Source organism: Myotis myotis, unplaced genomic scaffold, assembly GCF_014108235.1.
Source record: "Myotis myotis isolate mMyoMyo1 unplaced genomic scaffold, mMyoMyo1.p scaffold_m19_p_15, whole genome shotgun sequence".
In the NCBI taxonomy this organism is placed as follows: domain Eukaryota; kingdom Metazoa; phylum Chordata; class Mammalia; order Chiroptera; family Vespertilionidae; genus Myotis; species Myotis myotis.
The window spans coordinates 793,133-820,267 of record NW_023416319.1 but is presented as its reverse complement, the minus strand read 5'-3'; the positions used below and the strand labels follow the sequence as shown (position 1 = coordinate 820,267).

At 56.8% G+C, this 27,135-nt stretch overlaps 1 protein-coding gene across 7 annotated transcripts in view; it reads left to right on the top strand.

Moving 5' to 3' along the window:
* CTBP2 (C-terminal binding protein 2) overlaps window positions 1-27,135 on the top strand; it is a 101,257-nt gene that overhangs the window by 5,944 nt on the left and 68,178 nt on the right. For 2 of the 7 annotated variants that reach the window (XM_036335619.1, XM_036335621.1), the window contains exon 1: window positions 26,481-27,102. The exons of 3 other annotated variants lie outside the window; for them this stretch is intronic. The gene's annotated coding sequence lies outside the window, so the exon portion shown is untranslated. Of the gene's footprint in view, window positions 1-21,159; window positions 21,646-21,752; window positions 22,486-26,480; window positions 27,103-27,135 lie in introns of those variants that run through there. 2 more of the 7 variants (XM_036335620.1, XM_036335622.1) reach the window with 2 other exon arrangements.

Here is a 27,135-nt window from a genome sequence, read left to right as displayed (position 1 = left end):
GTGCGGACACTAACCACTGTGGGGCCCATGCCATGCTGCTCTGGCTTCAGCCAGGTCCCCTTGGTCAGAACTTGGGGGGCCCGCCGACCTTTCCCTCGGCATCCAGCCCAGCCCCTTCCTGGTGAATGCCTTCCACGCGGCCTGGCTTACCTGTTTCACATTGAACAGATGGTTGCCTGTTGGTTTAATACTCACAATATGTTGATAAACAGGTGTGTTCTTGTTCATGGGACAGGTGATGCTTTGGGGTTTGTGGAGAGCTGTGATTTACGTCTTTTCTAGACGATAACAGCCTTCGTCTCCGAGGGGCAGGTGGGGCTTAGAGCATGTGGACCCCACCTCGCTCTTGGTGCCTGAGCCTGGCCGGCAGCCTCACCTTTCGGCTGTTTTCTAGGAATCGACACGGTGGGCAGGGGGAGTGCTTTTCACCACTGTGGCTCTTAAAATCTCTCCCACTTGTAAATGTGGAAAAACCCACCTTTCCTTATGACATTGCTTTGACTCCCTTCAGAAGTGCTCTTCTGAGCAGAAATGTGCTTTTTGCATTAAAGTAAACCTCTGACTCGAAAGACACTGTTAACTGGCTTGAGGGTTGATGGGAAATAAGGGCAACATCTCTGTGTCGCACCGGCCTAGGTGGTGGTAGGAACTGGGAGGGGCCTTCTGAAGGATGTGTAACATAGATGGTGTGCGGGGCTGGGGGGAGGGGGTGTCAGCGCCTGCTCCACAGCCAGGGAGAGGCACTGGCTCACACAGACCTCATGGTCATGGATCCCAGGAAGTTTCTTTGGAAGCAACTGTAGACCGAGATCATAGAGGGCCACTCCCCCGGCCTACTGGGCCCTGCCCCCAGTGTGGAGGCCAGCAGAGTGGCCTGCAGCAGGCCGCCTGGACGGTTAGTACTGAGCCTGCCTGTGAGGTGGGGTGGGGTGGGGTGGGGTGGGAGGGTGTGGAGAGGAGGGAGGGCAGCAGGGGGAGTTCCTTGGCTCTGAGGGCTGAGAGGCCAGGAAAGGGTTTGGGCACCTCCTGCCCAGTGAACTCGCTGCTGCTTGATTCTTCGCTGATGGCTGTGGTCAGTGCTGTTGGTCTCCAAGTGCCAACAGTCCCAGTTTGTCCTCTGATTGTTCAGGCCCAGGTGGGTCTAGGGAAGGGGTGGGGGTCCCCACAGCCCTTTTAGGTGGTGCAGAGCCAGGGATGTGGCAGCGAGGGGGCGGGCCCGAACCCACCAGGCCTGGCTGAGGGCACTGAACGTGCAGGCGGGGGTGGAGCGGCCTCGCCTGGTCACTGGGCTTGTTTTGCTGGAAGGGACAGCTGGCACTGGAGCTGCCAGGCCAGATGGGCTGTGTGGCTCCTCGCACTGACTGAGCCTGGCTGACCACTGGGGCAGGGTTGGGGCAAAGCTTTCCAAACACTGGACACCCCGAGGGTTCCCTGCACTTGGGGCACCTACCTACTGAAGTGCGGTGGTGGCGAGGGGGAATGCTGTGTTTTCTTTCCAGCAGGGGTTCCATTTTAAAGTTTTTCCTGTCCCGTCTCCAGAAATCTGTACCTCTGCCCTTGATGCTCACCTGCTCTTCAGGGACTGGATGGAGCAGGAGGCCCAGCGCGGAAGCCAAGCGGGAATGACACTTTCTGCCCCCTCCTTGGTGTCCGGAGCACAGATGCCGCTTCTTGGCGCTCTGGGTTTGCGCTAGACTCGCTCCTGGAGGGCAAGCTTAGGTAGGAGTCCGTTTTCTGTCGGGTCTCAGTAAGCGCAGCTAAGGGCCTACGAGTAACATCTCAGAGTGGTTTTGACCTGAGAAGCATTTCACAGTTTGTTAATCTTCACCACACTCCTGCGGGCCATGGGGACCTGGGGGCCCTCTGTGTCCATTCAGGCCCTAGCCTGAGCAACTGCCCGTCTCCGCTGTGGGGAGGGTGCGACTGGGTCCGGGAGGCCGACCAGAGCACCCGCCCGCTCCACCGGCTCCTAATGCGTGGGGACCGCCTTCCCCTCCGCAGGCTGGCGCCCCGCCCCCACACCTGGTCCTGACTCCCTCAGGAAGCGCCCCTCCCCTTGCGCGCCCCTTTTCATTTGTAAATCGGAGCTGCTTCCCGCCTCTGGGAAGTCACCCAGGGTGGCCTGTGTCCACTTCCTCCTCCTTCCCTCCCTCTCAGGACAGTTCCCGCCGCACGCCCTCAGGCTCGCCTGCGCCCCTCCCAGTCCCTGGAGCCCTGATGGGACCAGAACCGGTACCGCGCTGCACCGAGCCTGAGCCACCCCCAGCGATCCCAAAGCTGGGAGGCCTTGTCCCTGTCGTGTTCCCACACCGCCTTTTCCTGGTGAACATAGAGGTTCATTGATTGGCTGCGGGATGGTGGTCAAGAGGCAACAAACAGGAAAGGGCCGATGGCTATGACTTGGGAAACTGGTCCCTTTCGTGTGTCAAGGCCGCAGTGTGTTCAGATCATCTTAGAAATGGCGGTAGTAGTTGTGGGCACTGCGAGGGCATCCAGGACAGGACCCCACTGCATCGCCTCTGCAGCGATGTGGGGCGGGATTGCCCACCAGTGAGTGGTAGAGCCAGGACGACCTGGGACATTCCCATTTCCCACCCTCCTCTGGGCAGAGGAGCTCCTGTGTGTGGCAGGTCATTGAACTTGTTCTCTGTGTGAGGACCACGCTTGGTGAGCGTTCACGTGCTGGTACCTTGGCACTCCCACTGGACACTTGGTGTCTGTTGCCCTGGAGTCCACAAGGGGGTGTCCTGTCCATGGCGCCCGTGGCCCCCACAGCGGCAGAGCTGGGAGTGAGCCAGGCGGTTGGCAGTGAGGCTCCGGCAGGATTTCCTAGTGGAGGAGCCCTGTCCTGGGAACCTCCCTCTTGTCACCCGGAGAGCGGAGGGGGGAGTTTTCCGTGGCCCCAGAGCCTGCATGTTGTCCCTGGGCTCACAGTTCTCTTTCTCAAGCCCGAGTCGTGTTGTAGATCACATGGGCCGCGAGGCCTGGCTTGTTTTCATTCCATCTTTGAGGAACGCTCTTGGTTAGGATCTCACCATCTACTGCTAAGGAGGGATTTCCAGATGGTTTCCTGGGCCAGGCCTGTTTTAGATTCGTGACACTTTTCTGGTTAATGAAGCCTGAGTGGGTGGCTCAGTAGACGGGCCTGGCTGGGTGCACAGGGGTGGGGGTGGGGTGGGGGGCTTCCTGTCCCTCTGGATCACAGACTTTCCAGGTGAAGAGCAGACACCTGGAAGGTCCTGGAGGGCCAGTCACGTGCTGCTGCTCCAGCCGCCTTCTTCTACTTATCCTCCCCCTCCCTGAGGTAGACGGGAGTGCGGTTCTATGGAGGAAGAAACGGGGGGGTCAGGGAGGAGCCGAAGGTTCCCTAGTTCCACCTCCATTGGCTCCATCTTCTTGGTAATTAACTGAGACATCCTGTGGCTTTGGACTGGCAGCCGGGTGCGTTGGGAATGGCTTTGCCGCACCAGGCAAGGTAAGACCCCTCTGTCCTCCCAGCCTCGTTCTCCCTTGCCCTCTTCTGCTGTCTGATGCGCCCCCCCCCCCCCCCCAGCTCCCTGGATTTTGTGGATAGCTTTCACAGAGCTTAGGGATTTTATGTTAACATTCAATTCAGTGGCCAGGTGTCTTGTTATCAGTAGATAGACTGCAATTCCCAAGTTTGTGGTCTGGATTCACAAATTCATGAACTCGGTCTGGTCTTCTCCAAGCAGGCTCCTCCTTCCTGTGTGAGCCCCTCTCTGGAGTGGGGCTGCCGGTAGATGGGATGCTCCCCTCCCTCCCTCTCAGGCTGCTTCTCACTTTCCACCCTTCTCATCACGTACGCCTTACAACCTGAGCTGGTTCCTGTGTGCAACATGGCGGGGTTTGGGGGAAGAGACAGGGAAGGCGGTGAGGGTTCCACCGGGCGGGGGTGGCTGTGTGCACCACTCACGCACAAACCGGCCAGAAACTCGCCTGAGCCAGTACCTCTCCCTGGCTGTGCCCTGCTTAGGCCTTGGCCTTGGGAAGGAATTTGAATGAGTGCTCCTGAACAAAAGGAACAGCCTTCTTTTCAAAGGGGCCATCGGAAGTGAAAGGGAAGGGCACCGAGTTGGGTGTGTCCTGGAGCCTGGAGCGGGGCCCTGCTGGGGCGATTAACTCCCCAAAGGGGCCCAGCAGGTGATGCCCGTGGAGCTCTCCTGCCGACCTTGGCTCCCTTCAAGGTGACGGCCCCACCAGGTGGAGATTTCCTGAAAAACAGGCTTGCCTTTGACGAGGAGATTACCTTCCTGCCCTGCAGTGCACCTCTTCCTCTCTCGGACACGTGTGTGCTTGCAAACACAGGGGTGCTTGGGAATCCTTAAGCCTTGGCTGGTATCCCAAGGCCGTTGGGGGGGCGGGGAAGGTGGGGGAGAGACAGTGTATATGCCGCCTGGGCCTGTGGGTGCCGCCTGCTCTGCTGCTGGGAGGGGGGGTGTCTTGGCCAGCGAGTTGTGTTCACCCACGTGCTGGCCCAGCTCCAGCTCGGTGATGATGATGTTCTGTGTGAAGCTCCTGCAGCTGCCCGCGGGTCTCCAGGGGCGGGGAAGGTTGTGCGGGGGGGGGGGGGGGGGGGGCGTCAGCAGCAGCCCTGGGCCAGCTCCCTCCGCGGCCGCTCACAGGCTCTGCCGGACGGAGAAGGGAGGAGCGGCCCTCTGGGGCCCGCGTGTCTGAAAGTGGATGTGGCCGGGCCTGGTGGCTCTGACGTCACTTGCAGTGATGTCGCCCTTGGCTGGCGGGCCACAGCGTGCAGGTTCTTTGTGGGAGCCAGGGTGTGGGTGCTCTTACATGGGCCTAGGTCTGTGGTGTGGGAGGTGGGGACCCCTGGCTCTGCAGGAGACCCTGAGCTTGGCGTCCAGGCCTCCAGCAGCCACGCTGGTGCCACGGGAGCCGTTCCCGAGCCCCTGCCTTCCGGGCCCCTGTGGGGCTCCGGCGTTCTCCCTGCTCCTGGGGGTGGTTTTCCACACACACCATCCTGCTCGTTTCTCGGCTAAGCCCAGGATTAAGAATGTGGCTTCAGCTGACAAAAACCAGGAGACTTCAGCATTGAAGTTGGCATTCTGTCTGTGTTGCTGGCTTCCTGGGGATTTAAGGAGGACTTTGAACTATGGGTAGGTTTTTCCTCCCTAATCTGGCCAGATGTGCTCCAAGTGGAGTGGACAGAGAACGCAGGCACTTGGAGCTGCTTCCTCTGTGGCCCTGGCCAGCTTGCCTTATTGGGTCCCTGTGTCCCAGGGGCAGGAAGGGGCGGGTTTGTGACTGGAGTTGGGGCTGTGCTCCTGCTGCATGCCTGGGCCAGGCCTGAGCTTAGCCCCTCGGAGCTCACAAAACCACTTGAAACACACACTGCAACGTAGCCCTGGCTCTTTAAACTGTTCTCTGCAAAGGGGAGTAAAAGGGTTCCCCCCTGATTCCTTCATCTTCTCAATAGCAGCGGGCAAGTGGGGTCTTAGAGAGAGTGACGGGAGAGGGAGTTCCTTGTCATTTGTGGGGAGAAGGCTGGCCAGGCAGAGACCACTTTGGGACCACGCCTGTCACTTCTGTAGCCAGCAGTTTTGCAGCCTGGTGACTCCTTAGCATGTCTGGCCTCTCGCTCAGACCCTGAAGCTTTGCTAGGGCCGCAGCCGCCCGGCAGCCCTCTGACCAGGGAGCGGGCCCTCGGACATCTCTCTGTGCCCTCAGGGCTGAGGCGGCCCACGGGAGATGGCCCTGCCCTCAGTGTGTGCCACAGGAGGGACACCCGGTGGGCCAGCAGGGAGGTGGCCGCGCTGGGACAGCCTGCTGGCATTCGGGATTTCCCGAGTCCTCCCAAAGGACTTCATTTCGAGCATAAGATGAGGGTAGGAATAGGCGGTTGTAGGACCCAACGAGGTGATGATGTTTAGAAAGCACTTAGGATAGGCCTGCCACATCACAGACGTTTGTTACGTTTTTAAAATACAAACTAAGTGAACAAGCCGCTCTCTCTGGAGGCGCTGTGTGACCAGTGGGCGGTTCACCTGCGTGTGCAGGGAGGGGCCTGGCTCCGGCAGGGGGCAGGCCTGGGCCCGCCAGCAGGTTGGTTTCATCCTTTACAGAGAGGACAGGACGGATGAATCGCATGGAGCCAGTTGAAGGGCGCAGGGGGCACAGGGAGCAGGGTCGGGTGGGAGCTGGGGAATCCGCCGGGAAGGGGCAGGCCTGGCCCCCCTCTGCCCCTGCATTCCTGGGGCCACAGTGATGAATTGAACCCACTCAGGAGGTGGTTTTTAGGCTGTGGAATGTTATTCCGTATTAGGTCACTTGAGAAGTGCCCAGTAAAATATTTACTTTCTATTTCAGACCTGCTTTCCCTTCCCAGAGAAGAAGGAAAAGTAAGCAGCTCGGTGCCCCCGCCTTTGTCCTGGGATGGGCCCAGCCCGTCTGCCTCTCCAGGCCCCCCTGACACCGGGCTCTGCTCGGAGGGAGTGGCGGGGAGAGGGTTAGCACCCTGTTCACAGAGCAGATAAAGGAAGTGCAGGTGGCCTTGAGGTGCCACCTTGCCGGTCCATGGGCAGCAGAACAGTCAGTGCATCCAGGTGCTATGGGCACTGGACTGGCTTGGTGGGTTTGTCTTCCTGGCACGTGGTGGGCACTCGGGCCCCAGCAGTCTAGTGACTGGCCCGGGTCCCACTGGCTGACTTGTTGTGGGTGTTCACGAGTGTTCCTGACCTGCCTGGCGGTGGGTGGCACTGGGTCTCCTCCGGGGCATTCATTCAGTCGCGGGGACCGACCGCAGGGCCAGGGCCAGGGCCAGCCGGCGTCCACAGGTCAGCGCAGTCTGGTGAGGATGCGAACCCGGGCGCTGTTACTGCTGCGCGGCCTGTTGGGCTCCAGGTGCGGCAGTGGCTCCTGCGAGTGGAACAGGGAGGCGGGGCTGGGGGATGCCCTTCCAAGGCCCATGGAAGAGACCGGTAGTCCCTTCAGGACCGGCTGGTCAGTTCACGGACCAGCGGTTTCTCTGGGCTGAATTCATGCCGTTAAAGGAATCGCACTTGGAAAGTCAGATGATCCTTGAAAATGCCTTTGGGAGGCAGCCGGTGCTGGAGTACAGACACACTGGGGTCGGGTCAGGTTGTCCTAGCTCCACCTCTGTACATGCGCGGGTGGGAGATGCGAGGTAAGGAAGCAGTGGCTGCTGGGAAATGTGCAGGTGGTCCTGTTTGTTACCAGGATCGCTAGTGTCACTGCAGAGTGGCAGAACAGTGGCCACGGCAGCGCTCTGGGTGTGGGGTAATTGACACCAAGTCCCTGCTCTCCTCTGCCCCGTTGGAGCCGCCAGTCTCCCCAGCCCGGCCCAGGAGTCTGCGCGAGTTTAGTCGTTCAGTGTGAGAGGCTGGCTGTGGGCACGGCGCTTTTCACATGAGTGACTCCTGCAGTCGCCAGGGGGAGCCCAGGTGGTTTGAGAGGGTGGCCTCTGGAGCAGGGGGATCCCCAGGGCACCCCTGGCGAGAGACAGTCTCCTGGGGTTCCACCCAGTGCCCCCTCAGAGAAGCTGCAGGCAGGGCCGGAGCATCTGTTTTTAACAAATTCCCGTGGTTCTTGGTGCTGCAGCCCCAGACCTGCCAGCAGCACGCTGACTCTTCCCTCCAAAACAAACCGCTCCCAGCACGCCACGCGCTTGGGCCTATGGTGTGAACATTTGGCGCAAGGAATGATTGAAAGATTTTATGTAACTTTCACCACCCACCCAACCCAGATCTGAACAACTGGGTTAAAAGTGGAGATAGGGATTTCTGCCCAACCTAGTCTCTCTCTCTCGGTTTAAGAGGGCTTCTCCACCCAGTTGAACAGCGCATTCCATTTCTTGTGTGTCCGTTAAAATTGGAGTTGGGGCCATATTCTGACGCACTTGGCATGAGAGGAGGCGGGGCAGAGTGTCACCGGGTACTGCCAAGGAGAGAAAGCATCTTTACAAAGTCAATGTCAGTAAAAATGGGCTGCCCCCGGAAGCGCACTTGGAAAATCTGTAGACACAAGTCCAGGCGGATGCGGTGGGGTCAGAGTCCCAGTGAGCCGAACTTGGGACCAGCACCAGGCACACCCACCTCCAGGAGCTCCGGCGCCGACAGCAGCCCTGCGTCGCTGTGCCAGACCCAGATTTGGGGAGACACCTTCGACTCAGAAACGGAAGGAAACGCGTTTTACAGCAAATCCTTTTTCTCTTGATTTGGTGAGGCCGACAGCTTCCGTTTCCATGTCGATGGCAGCTTACTGTGTTCTGTTGGCAGAAACCCTTTGGGACACACGTGCTTTTTTGTTTTTAGTAGCAACCCTGGCATGAGACGGGGAGGCAGTGTGGTCACCGCCCACTTTGGAATCGACAGACCAGCCTCAGCAGCCACGGGATGCGCTCACAGGTGATAGATGATGGACCAGGGTCGGAACTAGTCCTCCAAACCGCACGTTCACACCCCCAGTTCTAGGGGTGAGGGTGTGTGCGTAGGTTTGAAGGCGGAGGGGGCAGGGAAGTCCATCCAGTTGGGAGCCTGGAGCTTCCTCGGGAGTCACTCCTGCTCCTTGGAGGTGAGCTTGAAAGGCGAGCGTGATGTCCTCAGAGGAGAATGATTTAAGGGGCCTCCATCTGCCCTTGTTGTGAGACCTCGTCTTGGGCTACAGAATTTGCCCAAGTAGTTGGGGTAACTACTTCTGGGGGGCTTTGGGGGTACTCCTTGAGGGAAATGGCAGCCATTCCCGTAACAATACCTGGCAGAGCGGCTCAGGGCTGGGTGTGCAGGACCGTGCGTCAGGCGGCCCCCACGCCTTTGGGGTCCTGGCAGTTTCTTTCAGGGCTGCTTTTGGACTTGGGGTAGAAATAAGTGACTTTATGATTCATGGGGTTCTGCAGACTCGGATACCTTTCTGTTTCCAGGTAGACCTCCTAATAGAGATTAAATGCCAAGTGAAACGGGACGCCTGGCGGAGGTAGCCCCGTGAGCAGTGTCGCAGTGCTAGGCAGCGCGGTTATGTGTCCCTCCCAGTTAAGCAGGTGCGCATTCCTGGAAAAACCTCCTTTAAGAGATTTGGGGAAGCTCTAGTTTAGTAGATCAAATAAAAACGGTGTGTAATACTTTATGCATGGGGTTTTAAATGTTTACATTATGGTAAGGTGATTCCGTTTGGATTGATTTGTGGAAACTTGTGCAGTGACATTGAGATGGATTTGCTTCTTCTGAAAATTGCTCCTTTAAGGAGAATGTGTTTCTCCAGCAAATAGAGCTACTCCTGCGTGCCAGGTGCCAGGGCTCCGAGCAAGAGCCAGGAGGGTTTATGCTGAAGCTCCGCGAAGCACTGGATGTACACGAGCTGGGTCGGGCCAGGGGCTCAGGTGCACGGGCGGAGGGTGGGTTCCCAGGCTGAGGGGCGGGGAGGGTGGCCCACTGAAGACTTGACGTTTGTTGCTCTCCTGTGATTGGAGAAGTACTGTGTGTTGTGTGAGACGAAACATCCATCCCCATCCTGACTAGCTGAAGGCCTGGGCAAGGGACCCCCACCTCCTTGTCCTCTGTCCCCACAGCAGGGTGGTGGATGCTGTTTGCATCCACCTCAGGGTATCTGTGTGGGCAGTTGACTTGTGCGTGGCAAACCCATAGCTCGCCTTGATGAATTCTCAAATGCGGGCACTGTTGGGCATTACTGTTTCATTGGTGTAAAGAGAATGAGGTGTGGGGCAGGGGGAGGGCTGGGTCTGCAGAAGCCGAGAGAGGGCTGGAGGGCCACGGAGTGGCCCTGAGCTCAGATTTACCGCCAGCAGGTGCGGCATTTTAGGGCTGTGGCCATGGTTCCTGGGCGAATGAATCAGCCGCGGGCTCTGCGGGTGAGGGTGGAGCAACTGCAGAGGAGTGCTGGGGCCCCGTAACAGTAGGTGCCCAGCTGGCTGCAGGGCCAAGAGGGAGACGTCGGGGGCTGCTCAGGGACTGGGGTGCATGATGGGTCCATCACCATTTCCCTCAGTGTAACTTAGGCCGCAGCTTGAGTTCTGTCCCGGGCGCCTGGGCATGGTCCTGCCATGTCCTTCCGACCCAGCTGATAGGGCGAAGGTATGTTGTCAGTGTCACTTTTCTCCCTGCCTCTCTGTGGTCATCTACAGGGGCACAGGGTGGTGGCCCTCTCTAACAGAAGGGCTGGGGGTGGGAGAGGCTCTGCCCTTTGCCTGGGTGAACGGCCACCCAGGTGCCTTCCTCTTCAGCACCGGTCCCTGGGTTCTGCATGGAGGCACCCCTGGGGTCTCAGTGCCACCCGACAGGGACCTGTTAGGCTGGGTATGGCCTCTAGGGGGAGCTCAGAGGGGCGGCCCATGCACCCACATCCCAGACTGGCCCAGGATGACAGTGGCAGCCCCAGCCAGGATAGACCCAGCTGCATGGCGAAGGGCCGATGGGAACCTGCCCTGCCCTCGCCTGTAGCACATGGATTTGGCGTTAGGCTGACGGGCGTGTGGGCGGCTGAAGTGATGGATGGACCCCAAGGTGAGATCAATTAAGGCACATACTTGAGGGGAGTCTCAACTTTCTGTTTCCTGGCTCAGCTGCTGGAGGTCTAGTCCCTTTCCCGGCACCGTTGTTCAGGGCACAGCTGGTTTCAGCCTGTGTGTAGAGGCGGTGACGGCTGTGCTAAGGGGACTGAGGCCATCCCCCGGGAGAGCTGGCAGGCAGGGCCACTGCAGGTGTCCCTGCCCTCAGATGGCAAGGCCGCCTGGCCGCAGTGCGGTCATAGCTTACTGCACAGGGAGATTCACTTGTTTTCATTCTTTTAAAACTTGATTATGTCAATAGAATCGACACTCAGTGCAGTTTCCCTTCAGTGTGCAGTTCTGCAGGCCTTGACAGGCGGTGCGTGAACACCACGTGGTCACAGAACAGGCCCGCCAGCCAGGAGAGTCCCATCCCCACCCTCATCAGATCGGTCCTCTGAGCAGGAAGGCTGGCCTCGGGTTGCGGGAGGCAGGCAGAGGTTGGTGAGGCCAGCGGGTGCAAAGCCTGGAGGACTGGGAGCTTTCCTGTGGGGACGCCACCTGGTCAGTGTCCCTCCCTGAGCTCCAGTCCTGCGTGTCCTGCGTCTCCTGGGTGTCAGTTAGGATCGCGGCTTCTCTCGGGAGGAGCTATTTAAGGAGAGGATGCTGGACACCAGTGTCTCCTGTTGCACTGTGAACAAAGCCACAATCATCTCGCTTTCTCATAGGTTTTTGTTGTTGTTTTGGTGGTTTTTTTAGTTTTATTGCTTAAAGTATTACAAAGAGTATTACATATGTCTCCTTTTTCCCCCACCCTTGACAATCCCCTGGTCTCCCCTACCCCCCAGTGTCTTATGTCCATTGGTTATGCTTATATGCACGCATACAAGTCCTTCGGTTGATCTCTTACCCCCCAGCCCCCCGCCCCCCTACCCTTCCCGGCCTTCCCGCTGCAGTTTGACAGTCTGTTTTGAGGCTAATTTCATAGGTTTTAATAGTCTCTTATTTCTATTCAGTTGGGGGAAATGAGTCTCGGCATTTTTTTTTTTAATTTTACCTGGGGTCGCTGTGTTTATTAATTTTCTGGTTGTTGCTGGAAATGCCTTCCCAGTGCTGGTCAACCCCCTGCCCCCAGGGCCCCAGCACTGAGGCCGGGTGACCGCCTTCATTGCGCTCAGCGGCTCTGGGTACGTCTCATGTGCACTTCGAGGTGTTAGGACACCTTCACGCCTGAGCTCAGACTAAACGTGCCCTTGGTCTCTGCCCTGAACCTTGTGTCTCAGCATCCTTGGCTCCAGGGAGGCCCTCTGAGCTGCCCAGCAGCCGGGCAGTGAAGACATGGTCACATGCTCACCAGAGTTGGGCCCAGGAGCTGAAAGGTTGGCACCCCAGCACGTCCAGAAGGCTGTCGGAGCCGGTGGGCAGGGTGTTTGCACCAGCGTCCTGGACTCTGAACAGAGAGGTGGGAGCCTGCTCTCCAGCAGTTCTTCCTGGTGGGAAGACCCAGGCCCTCCAGGCCTAACAGCAGCTCCTTCTGTGGTCCCCACCAGGGAAAAGTTGTCCAAAGGCTGCGCTTCATTTAGACATAAGGGAGACACGTGTGTTGTGTCGGAAGGGCGGCAACAAGCATATTCAGTGGTGCCATCCTCAGCTGTGCAGGCAGCCCCGGGGTCGCTGGGGTCCTGCCCTCGCCTTGGGCCCCGTGCCTGACTCCACATGGTCGCTTCAAGGTGGATCTTAAGTCCTCGTGGACTTGAAGGGGAGTGGGCGAGCAGCTTGCTACCCTGGCCCAGCCCCGCTGGCCGAGGCTTGGAGACGTCCTTGAGGTGTGCAGATGGTCAGGTGGCATTTCAGAGGGTGCCTGTTGGAAAGATCTGCTGGGCGAGGCCTGGGTTTGGGCTGGACGTTTCTTGAATGAGCTTACATTCAAGAACATTAGAAATATCTAAGTTTGGGGGATAAATAGTAATAATAATACAGCTGCTTTTATTGACACCAGGCACGTGCCCGCAGGACTTGGTGTGTCCATGAGGTCACAGTGAATGCGCTCTCACGGCCAGCTCGGCCAGCTCTGAGGTGCAGGGACACAGCTCTTTGGTGACAGGTGCTGCACGCCAGCCTCAGTGGGGCTTGAGTCAGAAGCCCACATCTGCACCCTAACCAAGCGGGCCTGTCTGTGGGCACGCTCAGAACCAAGGTCTTAAGGTGAAGCTTCAAGGCTCCGGAGCCAATGGGCATCTCAGGGGCTGGGCCTTTCTGGAAACATGCCTTTCTGTGCAGGGGGTGTGGGTGGCGGTTGGTGTGGCTGGCGAATTTTCAGCCTGTGGCTGGGGAAGTTTCCCCTCTGGTGCCGTGGTCCTTCCCTGATCGTAAACTGATTACAGCAGCTCGTTCAAGCCCCCAAGTTTGATTGTCCTCCAGCTCCGCCTGCCTCTTGTTTAAACTTATTTTTAGCTCAGTCCTTGAAACCTCCGTGAGCCTGTCCGTCTCCTGGTGTTTCTGAGCTGCCCAAGGTCGTTTTCATCAGCCCCGTCCAGGGCGCATGGTGAGACGGGTTAGCCTGGTGGGCAGGGCCTGGTCTGGGAGGCCTGGGTTTGGGCTGGACCTTACAATGAATGGGCTTCACCAGCAGCCCCCTGGATGTGGAGGCTCCATCCACATGGGCGGGGAGGGGGGAGGTGACCCAGCCTCACGCAGGTGGAGGAAGTGGGAGAGCCTGTGCATAGGGTGTCTGCCCCGGCTTTGCTGGTGGTTCCAGGTGGCTCGCTGCAGATGAGTTGGTGCCGTGCCCCAGGCTCTGTCTGTGACTCCCCGGGCTGGTTTTGTAAGTCAGTGAGAGCCGTGTGGCTGTTTTGGAGGGTGCAGGGGTGTCCTGGTCTGGTCCCCTTGGCCTCAACCTTGTATCCAATGTCAGCCCCCTGAAGTCAGCAGCCCAAGCAGACTCCCGGATGTTTTCCGAGTCTTACCACGAGAAGAATAAAAGCCTTTGGTGCTTGATCTGATTTGTTTGCTGGAAGATTAGTACAAAAGCAGGAAGGAAAAAGAGTGTTGGAGGTGATTGCTAGGCTGGCGGAAGGTTATTCATGGAGCTTTGCTGACAGTCCTTGTTTAAAGGAATTCCCTGTGAGATTTATGAAGCCTTTCCAATTTATTGTCTTTTCAAGTGTAAGGTAAGCAAATAAATAGGTTATTCTCTTTTATTATAAACCCAGCCGGTGTGAGATGAAAATAAGAGGAAGCAGGGCCCGCGTTGCAGCCCAGTGAGTGTCTGGAATTTGGAAAGCATCTTGGAAAGGCTTTGTTTTGTTTCTGGCTTGAGCACATTGTGCGTTTAAAAGATAAAACTTGACCCTTGATATAGTGTGCTGCTCCCTCCCCATCCTTGAGGAGAACCGGCTGCTGCCCGGACAGCTGGACCCTGAGGGCCGCCCACCATGGTCCACGGGGACCCATAGGCCTCAGCACACCAGGATGGCGGGTTCCCAAGACCCTGCTCTGGGTTTGGTCACGGCTGCTTTGCCCAGAAGCCACACCATTTGTGGGCCCGTGGCGTAGCCCTTGGGAAAAACAGCCGTGTCCAGTAGGGGGATGAGGGCATGTGCTGGGGGGCGGGAGCGTGCGGAGACAGGTCGGTGGGGGGGAAAGACATATGTAATACTTTCGATAGTAAAGAATTTAAATTAAAAAAAATAATAAAACATCAATAACAAATTGAAAAAACAGCCCTTTCTGATCAGATGGTGACCTTGTCCTCCCAGCCCCTCTTCCTGTCCCCTTGATGTCCAGTCCCTTCTCTGAGATCGTCGGTGCCGCCGGTGTCTTGGTGGTTGTGCTGGGGCGGCTTAGGTCAATAAAAGAAGCACAGGAACACGAGACCTTGTAATAAGTCAGCGGCTCGTGTCCCGTAGAGACAGCAGTGCTGAGATCTGGAGGGGGGGCTGGGTGGTCGGCCCCCTGCTAGCCAGGCCCCCCATACCCTCATTTGAAATTGCTCCTGGCTCTTTCACAGCCACGGCAGCGCCACCAGGAAGACACCCTGTCACATGGGGGAGACGGTGTAGGTCTCTCCTGAGATGTCAGTGGCCTGGAAAAGAGGTTCTGGGGGGACTGATGGTCAGTGTTGAGGATCGTGTTCTGTAACAGACTGTGGGTCCGATGTCATGGGCGCCTGGCTTGTGCTAGGTGCACGCGGAGGTTCCGTGAATGCGTTCTCTGCTGCGGTGGTTTCAGGAGTGAAGGATCTGAGGTGCCCAGGGCAGCATTCCTGCAACCATGGGGCTGTCCTTGCCCTTCTCCCCAGTGTCTGCTAGGGAGTGGACTTCTGTCACCTCCAGCCATGCGGGGGCAGGCGAGCAGCGCTGAGCAGCCCATGCTATGCAGGCCCTGGGATGCGGGCCCTGGGATGAGGGCCTGAACACGCCTGGCCAGGTCCTGCCTGCCAGGAGGGACCACACAGGCACACAGCGTGGTGGCCAGGAAGCCAGGCAGGGAGGGGCGGGTGGTCCCAGACTGGGAACAGGTCCCATCATACACACTGACACCAGGGAAGCCTCTTCAGGGAGCTGGGGTGTGGGCTGCAGTGGGGCGGAGCCACCTTGGCTCCCAGGTGGTTCTAATGAGCAGAACCACTGCCCAGCCCCGTGGCCTCAGCTGTTCCTTTCTGCCCCTGGCCCGGCAGGTCCTAACTTCCTGCCCCCCAGGCTGGGTGGGGGCAAGGGTAGGGAGAGGCTTCCTGGGAGGCCCAGCTCCTCTCTGTGCCTGGGGACAGCCACACCTCTCCTGCAGGGCTGCTCCCGAGGAGTGCTGCTCCCTGAGGGGGGCTGCGGGCAGGACTCCTGGGGGACCAGTCTTCCCACCGCCAGGTGAGGGTCTTTGGGGCTTGTCAGTAGCTCTGCGAGGCTCTCCTGGAGCAAAAGTGGAATCAGTCTTGCGGGACAGGTGCCTGTGGGGCTGAGGGCGGGGCAGATTGAAGGTGGGAGAGCTGGCCGCTGGGGTCCGGCCACCTCGGCCCTCCCCAAACCAGGAAAGCGGCTTCCCTGCGAAGGAACTCCGGAGCCACGGAGCCTTCTGCCTCGGTCAGTGTGCAGCTGGCAGGGGAGAGTGGCTGTCGCCTAGGAAACCAAGCAGAGATGGCTCGGGCCTGCCAGCCTGTTGGGGCTCCATGCCTGGGTGGGGGTGTGCACCCCCCAAAACTGGCATGAGTCAAGGGGGATGGGGTGGGGAAGGTCCTGTGTGCATTTTTACAGGGAGAGAAGCCAGCTTCTGCGAGTGTCTCCTAGGTGTCGGGTGGGAGGCGGGTAAGTTCTGTGAATAGGACAGGAGAGAGGGAAGCAGGGGTGTGGGGGCGTGGTGGGTGCTGAAGAGGGAGTGGAGGAAACCCTGGGCCTTTCCAGGAATCTTGCTTGTGGGTCAATGGGCTTTTGTGGAGGCTCGGGGGAGGGGCGGCCAGGGCTGTGGGTGCCCTGGTAAGAGGAAGTGAGCACGGGAACCGTGTGGCCCTGGACCAGGGAGACGCCGCTAGCTGGCCCCGCGGTGGTGCCCGCGGCCTCAGTCGCTGTGTAATTACGAATGGGGAGGAGTTTGAGACTCTAAAACCACAAATGAGATCCTGGGTGACTGGGTGTTGGGATGACCCCACAGACAGTGTGTGTGTGTGTGTGTGGCGGGGGGGGGGGGGGGGCGGGCAGGGTCTAACCAGCAGGCTGGCTGAGTGGCCTCGGCTGCTGCTGCGGGAAGGGGGGGGTTGTGCCAACTCAGAGGCCGGGTTGGGAGGGAACGAGGGAGAGAACACGAGGTTCAGACTGGAGGTCTGTTGGCAAGTTCCTCCCTTGAACGCCTGGAGAGGGGCGCCTGGGGTGCTGGGTGCTTTGCCCTCATTCACCTGAAGGTTCTCTTTGCTCTCTGGTGGCGGGTGGCAGTTTCCAGCCAAGTCCGTTTGGATCTTTCTTCTCCCCTGGGAACCTGGTGGGTCCTCTCACTGAGTAGCCTCCGGCAGTGACGGGACCAGCGGGATCCTGGGCCCAGCAGATCCCCCACCCTGCCTGGGGTTACCTGGCCCCCTGAGCTCAGAGCTAGAGCCATGCCGTAACCGCCCCCCCGCCGCGCCCCTGGAGTGCAGGGGGTTGGATGGCAGGAAGCAGCGGGTCCATCCTATGAAGCTCAGTCTCATTCCGCCGAATCCCCCTGCCCACGGCCTCTGCTGAGGGGCTCCCACTGGGTGCACTGACTTGGACTCGAGGTTTCTGCTTTTGCTGCTGTGGACTCTCGCATGGGGCTGAGCTCCGGCTCCCCACCCGCGACGTGGGAGGGATAGCAAGTCCCTGACGAGTGGCTGTGGGAATGGAAACAGGTAATGGGTTTAAGAGTTTGGTCATTGGGGGCTCTAGGACATGGCTTTTGAAAGCTTGTGTTTGTCCCTTCTGACCTGTAGTCTTTGTTTCTTGCTTAATATACAGGTGAAGTTTTGAAGGCCTGTGTGTGTCTTGTTTCTGGAACCAAACTGTATTGTATGCCCATGCGAAAAACATCTCCGGCCTGGGGGCACAGCCAGGAAGTGAGGGGGTGTCTGCAGGCCCTCCAGGCAGTTCCTCCTGTGCTGCTCGCACCTGCTGGCTCAGGAGAGCACCTTAAAGCGAGGCGCTTCCTCCTGCCCTTCCTCCTGCCCGAGGAGCTCGCAGTCTGGAGGGATGGGTGCGCTTGTGTCATAAGGAAGTTCTGAGGCTTTGGGGGCTGAGTAACTCTGAATTGGTTCATTTTGGTTCATTCAATTCCAACGGCCAGCCCAGTCCTTATAATGACTTACAGTTTACAGCTGTGTTCAGATGACAGCCGCCAAACCACCACCTGTGTTCAGAGGGCGCGATGGCTCAGACCCCATGGAAGGAGATGGTTCTGCCTGCATTTCTCTAAGGCAGTGGTTCTCAACCTTCCTAATGCCGCGACCCTTTAATACAGTTCCTCATGTTGTGGTGACCCCCAATTTCATTGTTACAAATTGAACATAATTAAAGCATAGTGATTAATCACAAAAACAATATGTAATTATATATGTGTTTTCCGATGGTCTTAGGCAACTCCTGTGAAAGGGTCGTTCGACCCCCAAAGGGGTCGCGACCCACAAGTTGAGAACCGCTGCTCTAGTGTGTCCATGGATTTCTCTGCCTCCTGGGCCTTGCACACTTGAGCGTAACAAAGTGGGAGTAGTCACGGCTGAGGGCTAACTTGGGTCCCACTTGCAGAGCGATGACAGGATGGGACTCAGAGTGGAGGACGGGTGGGCAGGTGAGCAGGTCTGGAGGAGTCTGGGCCACCGGGGCTTGAATCCCACCCCAGTCCGAGATGCCTCCCAGCAGGCTGCACTTGACGCTTTATCCATTCTGAGATGACAGAGACAGGAGGCTGCCCTGGGCAAGAATTGGACCAGGGATTTGTGTGTCATGTTTTGTGGGTGCTGACCCACATACTCTACATGTATTTGCATACACCAGACACCTGGGATCAGAGTATGGGGGGCAGTTTGAGCAAGATTCAGGGCTCCAGGGCTCCCCTCCTTGCTGTTCATCACAGTCCAGGGAGCTTTATCTGGGAGAAGGCTCAGGGCCAAACTCAGATCCAGGGACTACTGAACCCTTAGAACTAAGTCATTCATTCTGATTTTTCTCTCTGTGATGTCTGTCCCTTGCTGAAAAAGAGTTTGTTTTCTGGGACTGTCACTCAAAATATCGTTTTGCACCATACCATTAAACTTGTCAGAGTTTGCTGATTTGTGTTTATTGAAACGAAATCCATTAGAGTGATGTGAAAATAGCGCTCCACTGTTTACCAAACCCGATTCTTGTTTTTGATATTTTAGTGCATCATCTGTTCTCACTTGAATGTTGTGGAATTTGTTGGTAAAGTGTTATGCAGATGAAAATCCATATTTCATTGAAGTTTTTTTTTTTTATTCAAATGAGTGTAAAGAATATGATAGTCATGGTGCCTGACTTGCCATCTGAAGCAGAACTTGTATGAATGGCATTGGAGCGAGGCTCCGTCTTCGAGAGATTTTGGATGGGCCGGGACCTTGACCCAGATCCGGGTGCTGAGTCAGCTGCCCGGAAACCGCCCCCCTCTCCCAACACTGCCCCTCACCAGCTGGGTGGCCCCTGGCAAGTCCCCCAGCCCCGGGCTGCGGTTCCCTATCTATGACATGGCGACTTCTGTTGCTGTTGAAAAACTTCAACAAAAGCACCATTATCTCACTGGCTTTCATCATTCTACCTCTCTGGGATTGAGTTGTGTCATAAACTTGGTAGCATGCTACCTGACAGTGTTTATTTTTCTGTCTCTTAGTGGCCTGTACAGTAATTCTGGGCCCGAGCTGTCATGGTATCTTAGGCTTGATGGACATGGAAGCGTTTTTTGCAAACTTGAAAGTTTTCGAGTTGGACGTTCCTCAGGACAAGGACAGTTGTTCAGCTTTCTAAGTTGACCAGGGAAAGTCCGGTGGTGACCACACCGCCACTTCGGTGCCACGGCTGTGAGGCAGCGAGTGTTTAATCCACGTGTTTCTAGTTGTTGGCATCGGAGTTCAGGTTTGGTTCAGTGGTCAGATGACCTTGGATTCTTATGTTCAAGACCCGGGCGCCTCTACTGCTTCCAAACAAAATGAGCTCCCGGGGTCGCTTCAGGCGGAGAATTCTGACTTTGTGGGACAACAGCATTTAACGCCGGCACGGGAGTCGAGCGGTATTCAGCGGAGGGTGTGCCGTGTGGCTGGGCTCATCTGTTTGCTCTTCCGGGAGCTGTGGTGGCCAGAAGGCTCCACTGCCCTGAAGGTGCTTGGAGAGGGAGGCTCGGGAACAGGCCGGTGCAGATGCCACTGCCCGGGTTTTGTTCCCACAGTGACCCTTGCCCGTGCAGGGACCTCCCGTGCTCTCAGCCTGCGTTCACGCAAACCTGACCAAGGCCCGGGCCACCTTGGGTGTCAGTGGCGCTTTAGCTCGTAGTGGGGAAGTGACACCTGCCCGGCGGTGTTTCTCTGGTCCTTGTTCCAGAGACGGGGTTCTGGATTGACCTGCGCAGAAGGTTCCCCTAATGGGCGTGATTCTACAGTGAGCACACACCCAGTCCCAGATTCTGACACCCAACGCTGTTCTCTGTCCATCTCTGTGTCCATCAGTCTGTCTCCTTGGCAACAGTTCTCTGCTGCATTGTAGGCCTCACTCTGCTCCGCTCCATCCCTTCAGCGAGTATCTCATTACCCGAAGGTGACTTGTCTGTGGTTCGTTCCTTTTGTTTTTGGTCGAGGTTTCGGGGCAGGTACCCCAGAGGTGGGGGTGGGAACGTGAGGTAAAATAAATGCGTAGATCCTGAGCATACTGATCGACTTGTGTACCCCAAGTCCCTGTCAAGACATCGAACAGCCCTGGCCCGAGTGGGATGATTGGGTGTCATCTGGGCACCGAAAAGGTCACCAGCTCGGTTCCCGGTCAGGGCACATGCCCAATTTCCAGGCCCCATCCCAGTAGGAGGCGTGCCAGGCAGCCGGTCGATGGTCCGCCCTCACATCGAGGTTTCTCTCTCTGCCTTCCTCTCTCTGACTTCAATTACAATATTTTTAAAAATTATTTTGAAAAGATTTGGAACATACTCCCACTCCAGAAAGTCCCCTCATGGCCCCTTTCCAGGCAGCACCCACTCCTACCACGTGATCACTTTAGACAACCACGTCTTTACCCCAGTACGATGACTGGTGCCTGTTTCAGAATGTAGTATATAAAGTACATACATGCACACACACGCTACACATACAGACTTACGTGTATGTGCAGTATTACATAGATATATATCACACCACCCATACCTTTCTGCAGAAGCTTTTTGTTTTATATTAAATTCAACATGATTTTGTGGGTCTGAATGTTGTAGCCAGGACCAATTGCCTGTCTTCCTTTTCACCCGATGCGTCGTATTCCACGGGGAATCTGGTTACCCCAGTGCTTCCTCACCTGTGGACGGACACGGGCTGTATCTAGCCCCTGGCTTTTCTGAATAAAGCTACTGTGGCCCATTCTTGTACATGTCTTTTTATGGACATATGTTTTCAGTTCTCTTGGATAAATTCCTAGACGTGGAATTGCTGAGTTGTAGAATTAGGTGTATGTTTAGTTTTATAAAGCAGCTATAAAATGTTACACCGCTGCCCATCGTGAAAACCGAGCTGTTCTTTAAACCATTCAGCAGAAGGTTGGCTTTCTGCTTTAGAGGTGGGGGGCAAGTGAGCGGTTCCTGCGCCCACAGGGAGATGCTTGGGGGAGTGTGCCCCGTTTGCCCTGCTGGGGGCGGCACCGCTCTGGAGAAAGCAGCCGTGGCCTCCGATGTAGACGGGCCTGCTTCTCCGCCTTCCTGGACTTCAGCAGGAGGACTGGTTTTTCCTGGCCAGGCCTCGCCCTCGCCCTCGCCCTCCCCACTGCCTCTCCCCAATGGCGGGAGGATCGCAGTCTTTGCCTCCTGGTTCTTTTCCCATCTGTGCCCGCCTTTCTGGCTTCATGGCGAACAGAAGTTGGGTTTGGACTCACCGGATCACCATGGAGTAGTCGCACGTGCATTTCTAGTTTGTTTCAGTGCGAGGGGCCGGCTCAGCATGTGTTGTAGGTGGCTGGCTACCTGCAAGTCAGCCGCCCAGTGGGCTGGGCCAGCCTGCAACCCAGCAGCCTCGCCGCTCCTCCAGTCCCATAGGCCAGTGCTTGGGGGGGTGTGGTTAATAGGGCTACTAATGTGGATTCTATTTTATCCCGCCTCTTTCGGGAAAGTCATCTGAGGACTCAACACAGTAGGGCTCTGTAAGGGGCGAGATTGGGGAAGGGCTAGAGGTGATCAAGAATGCAAGTACAGCAGCTGCAAACATCAGGCGAGTTGGCTGTGAACAGAGACGCTCTAAATGGAACAGCTCTCTGAGCTGCAGAGACAGTGTGTCCTGAGCTGCTCACCAAGAGGAGTGATTCACTGGGAAGCTGTGTCCTGGGACAGAGAGGTCTCCGGCCATTGAGGGCTGGTGACAAATGTCAGGCTGGGTTCCTGCAACTGCTGCTGTGCCCCGTCCCCCAGGAAAAGCCAGGACAGACCCTGCGAGGTCGCTGCCTTCTTCTGTCGGCGCTGCTGTTTCCCAGGTGATGTGGGTGTCCGGCCCAGGGCTCAGCGGTCAGGGGCGTTTGCAGCCCCCGTGGGCACTTGGTGTGTGCATGCTTGCTCCCCACGCTGAACTGACCTGCAGCCATTGGGGCTGCTTTTTGGGGAGCACTTGCTTGTTTGCCTGGGGCTGGGGAGCAGGAGTAATGTTCCAGTGGGGATGCTGCTCATGTTTGCTTTTTACAAAAATGATGCTCGTATCCAGTTACTAAAATCATGGAGACATGGAGCACACCGTTCTCCGGGGTTTCCTAAGCCGTTGGTGTTGACAAGGCTGCATTCCTCGTGTTGAAAGGAAGAGGAAGGCCCGAATAGAAGGCTTATCTGTATTGAAGTTTCAGAAGGAAGATGGATCTGCTCTGTGTTTAAATATAGCACGTGTTTGCTACCGACTTGTTGGAGAAGAAGCAATTGAGTATGTAGGTCATCGACTTGGGAGAATGAGTTCCGAGTCCTTCTTGCATGTGAATAACACAGTCTTACAGTTGGGCCGCGATGCTACGCAGAATTGGGTTACACAGAGTTCAGCAGGAGGTCTGGGAGGGGGATAGGGAGTCACAGGGGATACCTTCGCCCCTTAAGGCATTGGGGGTGTGACTTGGTGCGGGGCCCTGCTGGTCGCAGCCAGCCTGCCGCAGTGGCACTCACCAGTCTCGGGTGTATGGAGAGGGGCTGGGTGCCGCGCCCCACGCAGATCCGCTGGAGAAGGGGCGAGGGCTGTACTTAATCAGGATAAATGCCAGCGGCGTATTTTAATGCGCTGGATGCAGACGCAGTGTGCGGAGTTGCGTGTTTAAAGGGAACTGCCACCCCCTTTGAAGGTATGTGACATTTACGAGATCTGCAGCAGGAGATAGCTTGACAGCTTCGAATTATGTTTGAAAGAGTTTTTCTTTTAAGAAAGAAAATGATTACTTCTACTTTAAATGTCATTGCGGAGACATAAACATGTTTAATCAAGTTAGATATTTAATTCATGTAGAATGTAATTTTCATTCCCAGGGGAGAGCCCTGGTTATTTCTTTGGCAGCCTGGAGGCTGGGCAGTGCTGGTGATTTGGATGCGGCTCGGCTTTCTGCGTAAGCGGCTCCTTACGGGTTTAGAGAATCTGGGGGGAGAGCATTGACTGAAATGTGTCGTCGCCCGGACACGTACTTACTGGCACATCTTGGGAGGGGGAGGCCCATGGTGATTGTCCCTGGAGACTCAGGATAAGCTCCTGGCGAGTGAATTGAGGAGTGTGACCCTGAGGACAATAAAGGCAGAAACGGCACAGATGCTTCTGTAATTTCCTTCTTTTGGCTTCTTTGACTCAGCGGGGAGTTATGGAGAGGGCTGGGGTGACGTGCCAACAGCTCTCTGGGAAAGGGAGGCCGCAGGGGCTCTGGGAGGACAGACGCAGAGCCAGGACAGAGCTTTGGGTTGATACAGTGTGACCGGGTTTTGTCACAAATGCTGATGTGGGGTTCGAGGGCACCGGCAAGGTCCCCAGGCAGCTGGACAGGCAGCACTGTCACTGTGGGGCGCCTGAACTGGTGGTCTGCCAAGACAATCCAGAATCTTCTCCGAGGGAGCTGGGTGTTGGAAGGTGGCCAGCCCAGCGGAGAGCCGTGTGCGTCAGCCTGGGCCGGTCTTGGCCTGCTCAGCCTGCTGCCTGTGGTTTCGATTTAGCCAGGCTGGGTCAGGGAGCCCTGGAGTTCGCTGCCAGGGTGCCCCCTCGCCCAGCGAGGGCCAGCCCCGGGCCTGGTGTTCTGTGCCCCAGGGCTGCTGGGAGGGAAGGCGCCCTATCTGGGATGTGACCCTGGGAGCTTCGGGCCTGGCAGCTGGAAAGAGAAACCAGTCAGTTGTGCCCGTTCCCAGGAAAGAACTTACGTAGCCGGCGTCTTTGCCAAGTGCGGCGAAGGTCAGGGTTCAAGAGCTGGGAACTCTGCCTGTGGCCGGGAGGGATGGGCTCCAGGCCGCTCTGAGTCAGCAGGGCCCTGAGCACTAGTCCACGAAGAAGGAATCGTCCTGTTTATTGGTCAGCACTAGCCAAACCAACCAACCAACCCCCAGAGGGTTGAGCCTACCTGTTACTTTGTAGCTAAATTTGTTACTTTGAAGCAATTGAAGAATCTTGTGGTTGTGAGGGAAGTGATGCCCGTTACCTAGTCTCCCCAGGGTAACAATTTGCAAAAACGATAGGAACATGACCAGGAAATTGACTGATTCACTCCACACATACTCAGACTCCAGTGTTACATGTATTCACTTGGTACTTACTTCTGTGCAATTGTATCGTGGGGGGAGCAGGGGGCTCCCGGAAGCACCACTGTGGTCAAGAAGCAGAGCCCCGGCACCCCAGGGGCCCCTGCTGTCTGTTTGCAGCCACGCCCACGTCAGGTGGCCGAAACACATGGTTGTTTACAGAGCTGGCCTCCTTCCAAGACCCAGCTTGTTCAGAGAAAGTTCCAGAGTTGGCGTCCCAGTCCCTAACCCTGACAACCACTAATCTGTTTCCCGTCTTTGTTAAGACTGTTATATAAATGGAATGAGGTGGTGTGTAGCCTGTAGGGATGGCATTTCTTCACTCAGGACAAGTCCCTGTGCGATGCACTCCAGTTGCCGCCCGTGTCACTACTTGGTTCCTTCTTACTGATGAAGAGGAGTCCATCCTTAGTTTTGGACTCAATTTTAGACCAGAACCCGGCGATGAGAAAACCCACTCTGGAGGCCTGAGAGTTGCCAAACAGCCCTTCCTTGCTAATGTCAGGGGTTGGGCATCTCTGGCCTCCGCTCAGCGTGGCCATGGCTCAGCCAGCGTCCGTGGGTGGTTTCGAAGGGGTCGCGGCGCCGTGCTGGCTCAGCTGGCTAGGAGACCGGCCGAGGCCTCCTTCGCTCCTGAGCCGTGTTGGTCTGGGCTGTGTGGTGCCCATGGACTGAAACGTGTGGAGAAGCAGAACTCGGGAAGAAGGGTTCCTCAGTGTCCCCACCTTGTTAGCAGGAGAGAGAGTTATTTGACCATTTTCTTTTTATTTGGCTTCTTAGATGTTTCTTTTATGTAATCACTAGTGGCCCAGTGCACGAAATTTGTGCACATTAAAAGGGCATTAATTAGAGGAACTATTTTAATATTGCTATTTGCCCTTTCTCTATAATAGAAGTGTCAGAGATGAAAGAAAATTAGTAAAACATATATGAAAATCTTCCCCCTGTCAGAGTTGGGCACGCTGCGGGACCCAGAGTCAAGTCCCTGCCCACCCGCGTGCACCTCGAAATCGCACGAGACCCAGACCCGGCCGGCCCCACCCCCATCAAGCCCCGCTGGGCTGGTGGCACAGCCTCAGGTCCCCCACCCTGGCCCAGCACCACACAGCCTCAAGTCCCTACTGATCGCTTGTTACGGGAACCCCGCCTCCACTGTGGGCGCAGCCATCTTGTGACGGTGTGATGGAGTGAGGGTCAATTTGCATATTACTGCTTTATTATAGGATTGACCACACCTCTCATTTCTCCCTAGGGGTAGGGTGGGGTCAGGGACAGAATCTCCTCTGTCATCAGTGGGGTTTGTGTTACTGATATTGTCAGCACATAGGTTTGTGTCACTGCCGAGCTAACCCTGTGCCCCTGATCAAATGGGGTGTCGATGGGATGCCTGGCAGAAAGGCACTTAGAGAACACCTCTGCCTCCTCCATGCCCTCGTCTCCAGCAGGGAGAGCACCTGGGCAGGACACTCTTCCCAGACACCCTGTTGGTTGATGGGACTGTGTTCTCAGCATTCTCCTCTCCTTCCACCCCTTCTGGAAGGTTCTGGACCATTTCACAGAGGCGTGCATGCCTCACTGGTGGTTTTCTTGTTTAACTACCATTTGGAACCCGGAAAGGCCGTTGCTGAGACACCGACAGTGTCTGGCTTGTGACGGGGGTTGACACCTATCCATTGTGGGGCCTGCATGTGCGCGGGGCCCAGCAGTCAGGCTGTCCTTCGAGCCGGACTGATGTTAAGGGGGCCCTGGTCCCCTGGCGAGGACTCTTCTCACTCCTCTGATCTCTTCAGAGTTAACAAGGCGGCGTCATGGCTCGGCTGGCTTTCCTGCGGACACGTGGGGACACAGCCAGGCTTCTGGGGGCTGGGGGTCGGACTGCTCAGACCAGCTGCCCTCGCGCCACAGCCAGCTGGGCAGCCGGGGTGTGGGAACGCGGCTTGAGTTCACGGAATGACGTTGTTGTGTGGGGGCTGCTGCTCATGGGGCCTCTGTTCTTCTCTGTCAAACTTGGCGCGCGCTGGCCTGGTGAGCGGACCCGTTCACCGATCCCTCTGTGTTTACTTTGCCAGTCGTTTCCAGGCCCCTCCCCCCAACCTGGCGTCCTCTGTCTTGTTTATTTCTCCAGCAGCCTGCGGCCCCACGGGTGGCACCCAGCTCGGCCGCCCCCGCTCACCTCGCCCGCCCCAGCCCACTGGCTGTGCGGGCACAGAGGTGGGAAGCAGGAGGCTGGAGGGCGGAGCCAGGGACGCGGATGGATGGACTGCATCTGGGACAGCACAGAAAATAGTCTGTTTTGTTTTTTAAAAAGTGGCTGAGTGCCAAGACTTCCCTTAAAGTTTTCCAGGCACTGTCCTTATATTTTAAGACAGGAGTTTTAAAATCTTGGCTGTTGGGTCTTTTCGCATTTTTAAAACATAAAGCCAGCTGAACATAATTAATATTACAGAATTTCCATAAACATTCTCTACAAAGACCGAGTATGCGCAGTTTCTTCCTGGAGGGCACTTTTCTTACTGAAGTCCAAACGGGGGAGGTGGGAGGGGGGATAGTGACGTGTGGATTTGACCCTCAGCTCTCGGTGCCAGGTGCGCTGTGTTGGGCCGTGGGAAGAATGAGCTTTCAGTGTGGCTGTTTCCCCGGAATGAAGGGTGATTGTTTCAAAGCTCGTGGCTATGGTTTGGTTTTTGTCGGGCTGTAGCAAGTGGAGGGGATTCCGGGAGGGATCTCGTGGCTACAGTCAGTGTAAATGCCTCAGGTCTCACCTGTAAATCCTGTCACCGCGCAGGGATGGCTCACTCCTCAGACACTGACGCCTCGGTTTTGCCAGATGACATCCAAACCAGGTGTCCGCGGCTTCGTGCCCGAGGGGCGAGGCCTTGCCGGGAGTGAGTTCACAACCACAGGCTGGGCAGCTGCATACATTCTGTGGAGCGAGTGCAGGCACCATCCCTGGCGACTTGGGCTTCTGCTCTCACAGGGTCAACCCCGGCCCTGGCTGAGGCACGTGCTGATCGAGTCCGCTGAGTCATCTCTGTGTCTTGGGCACCCCTGGGAGTCCTCAGAGGATCTGCCGAGATCATCTCCCCCGGAAACCCACGCGGGACCACTCCACTCTGCACTGTCATCAGGCAGCTGCAAACGTCCTACCTTTCCCTACCTCCTGTCTTTTAAAGGACTTCTTTGACCTTCAGGTAGCAGTGGGTACCCCTTTAACTAGTCTGATC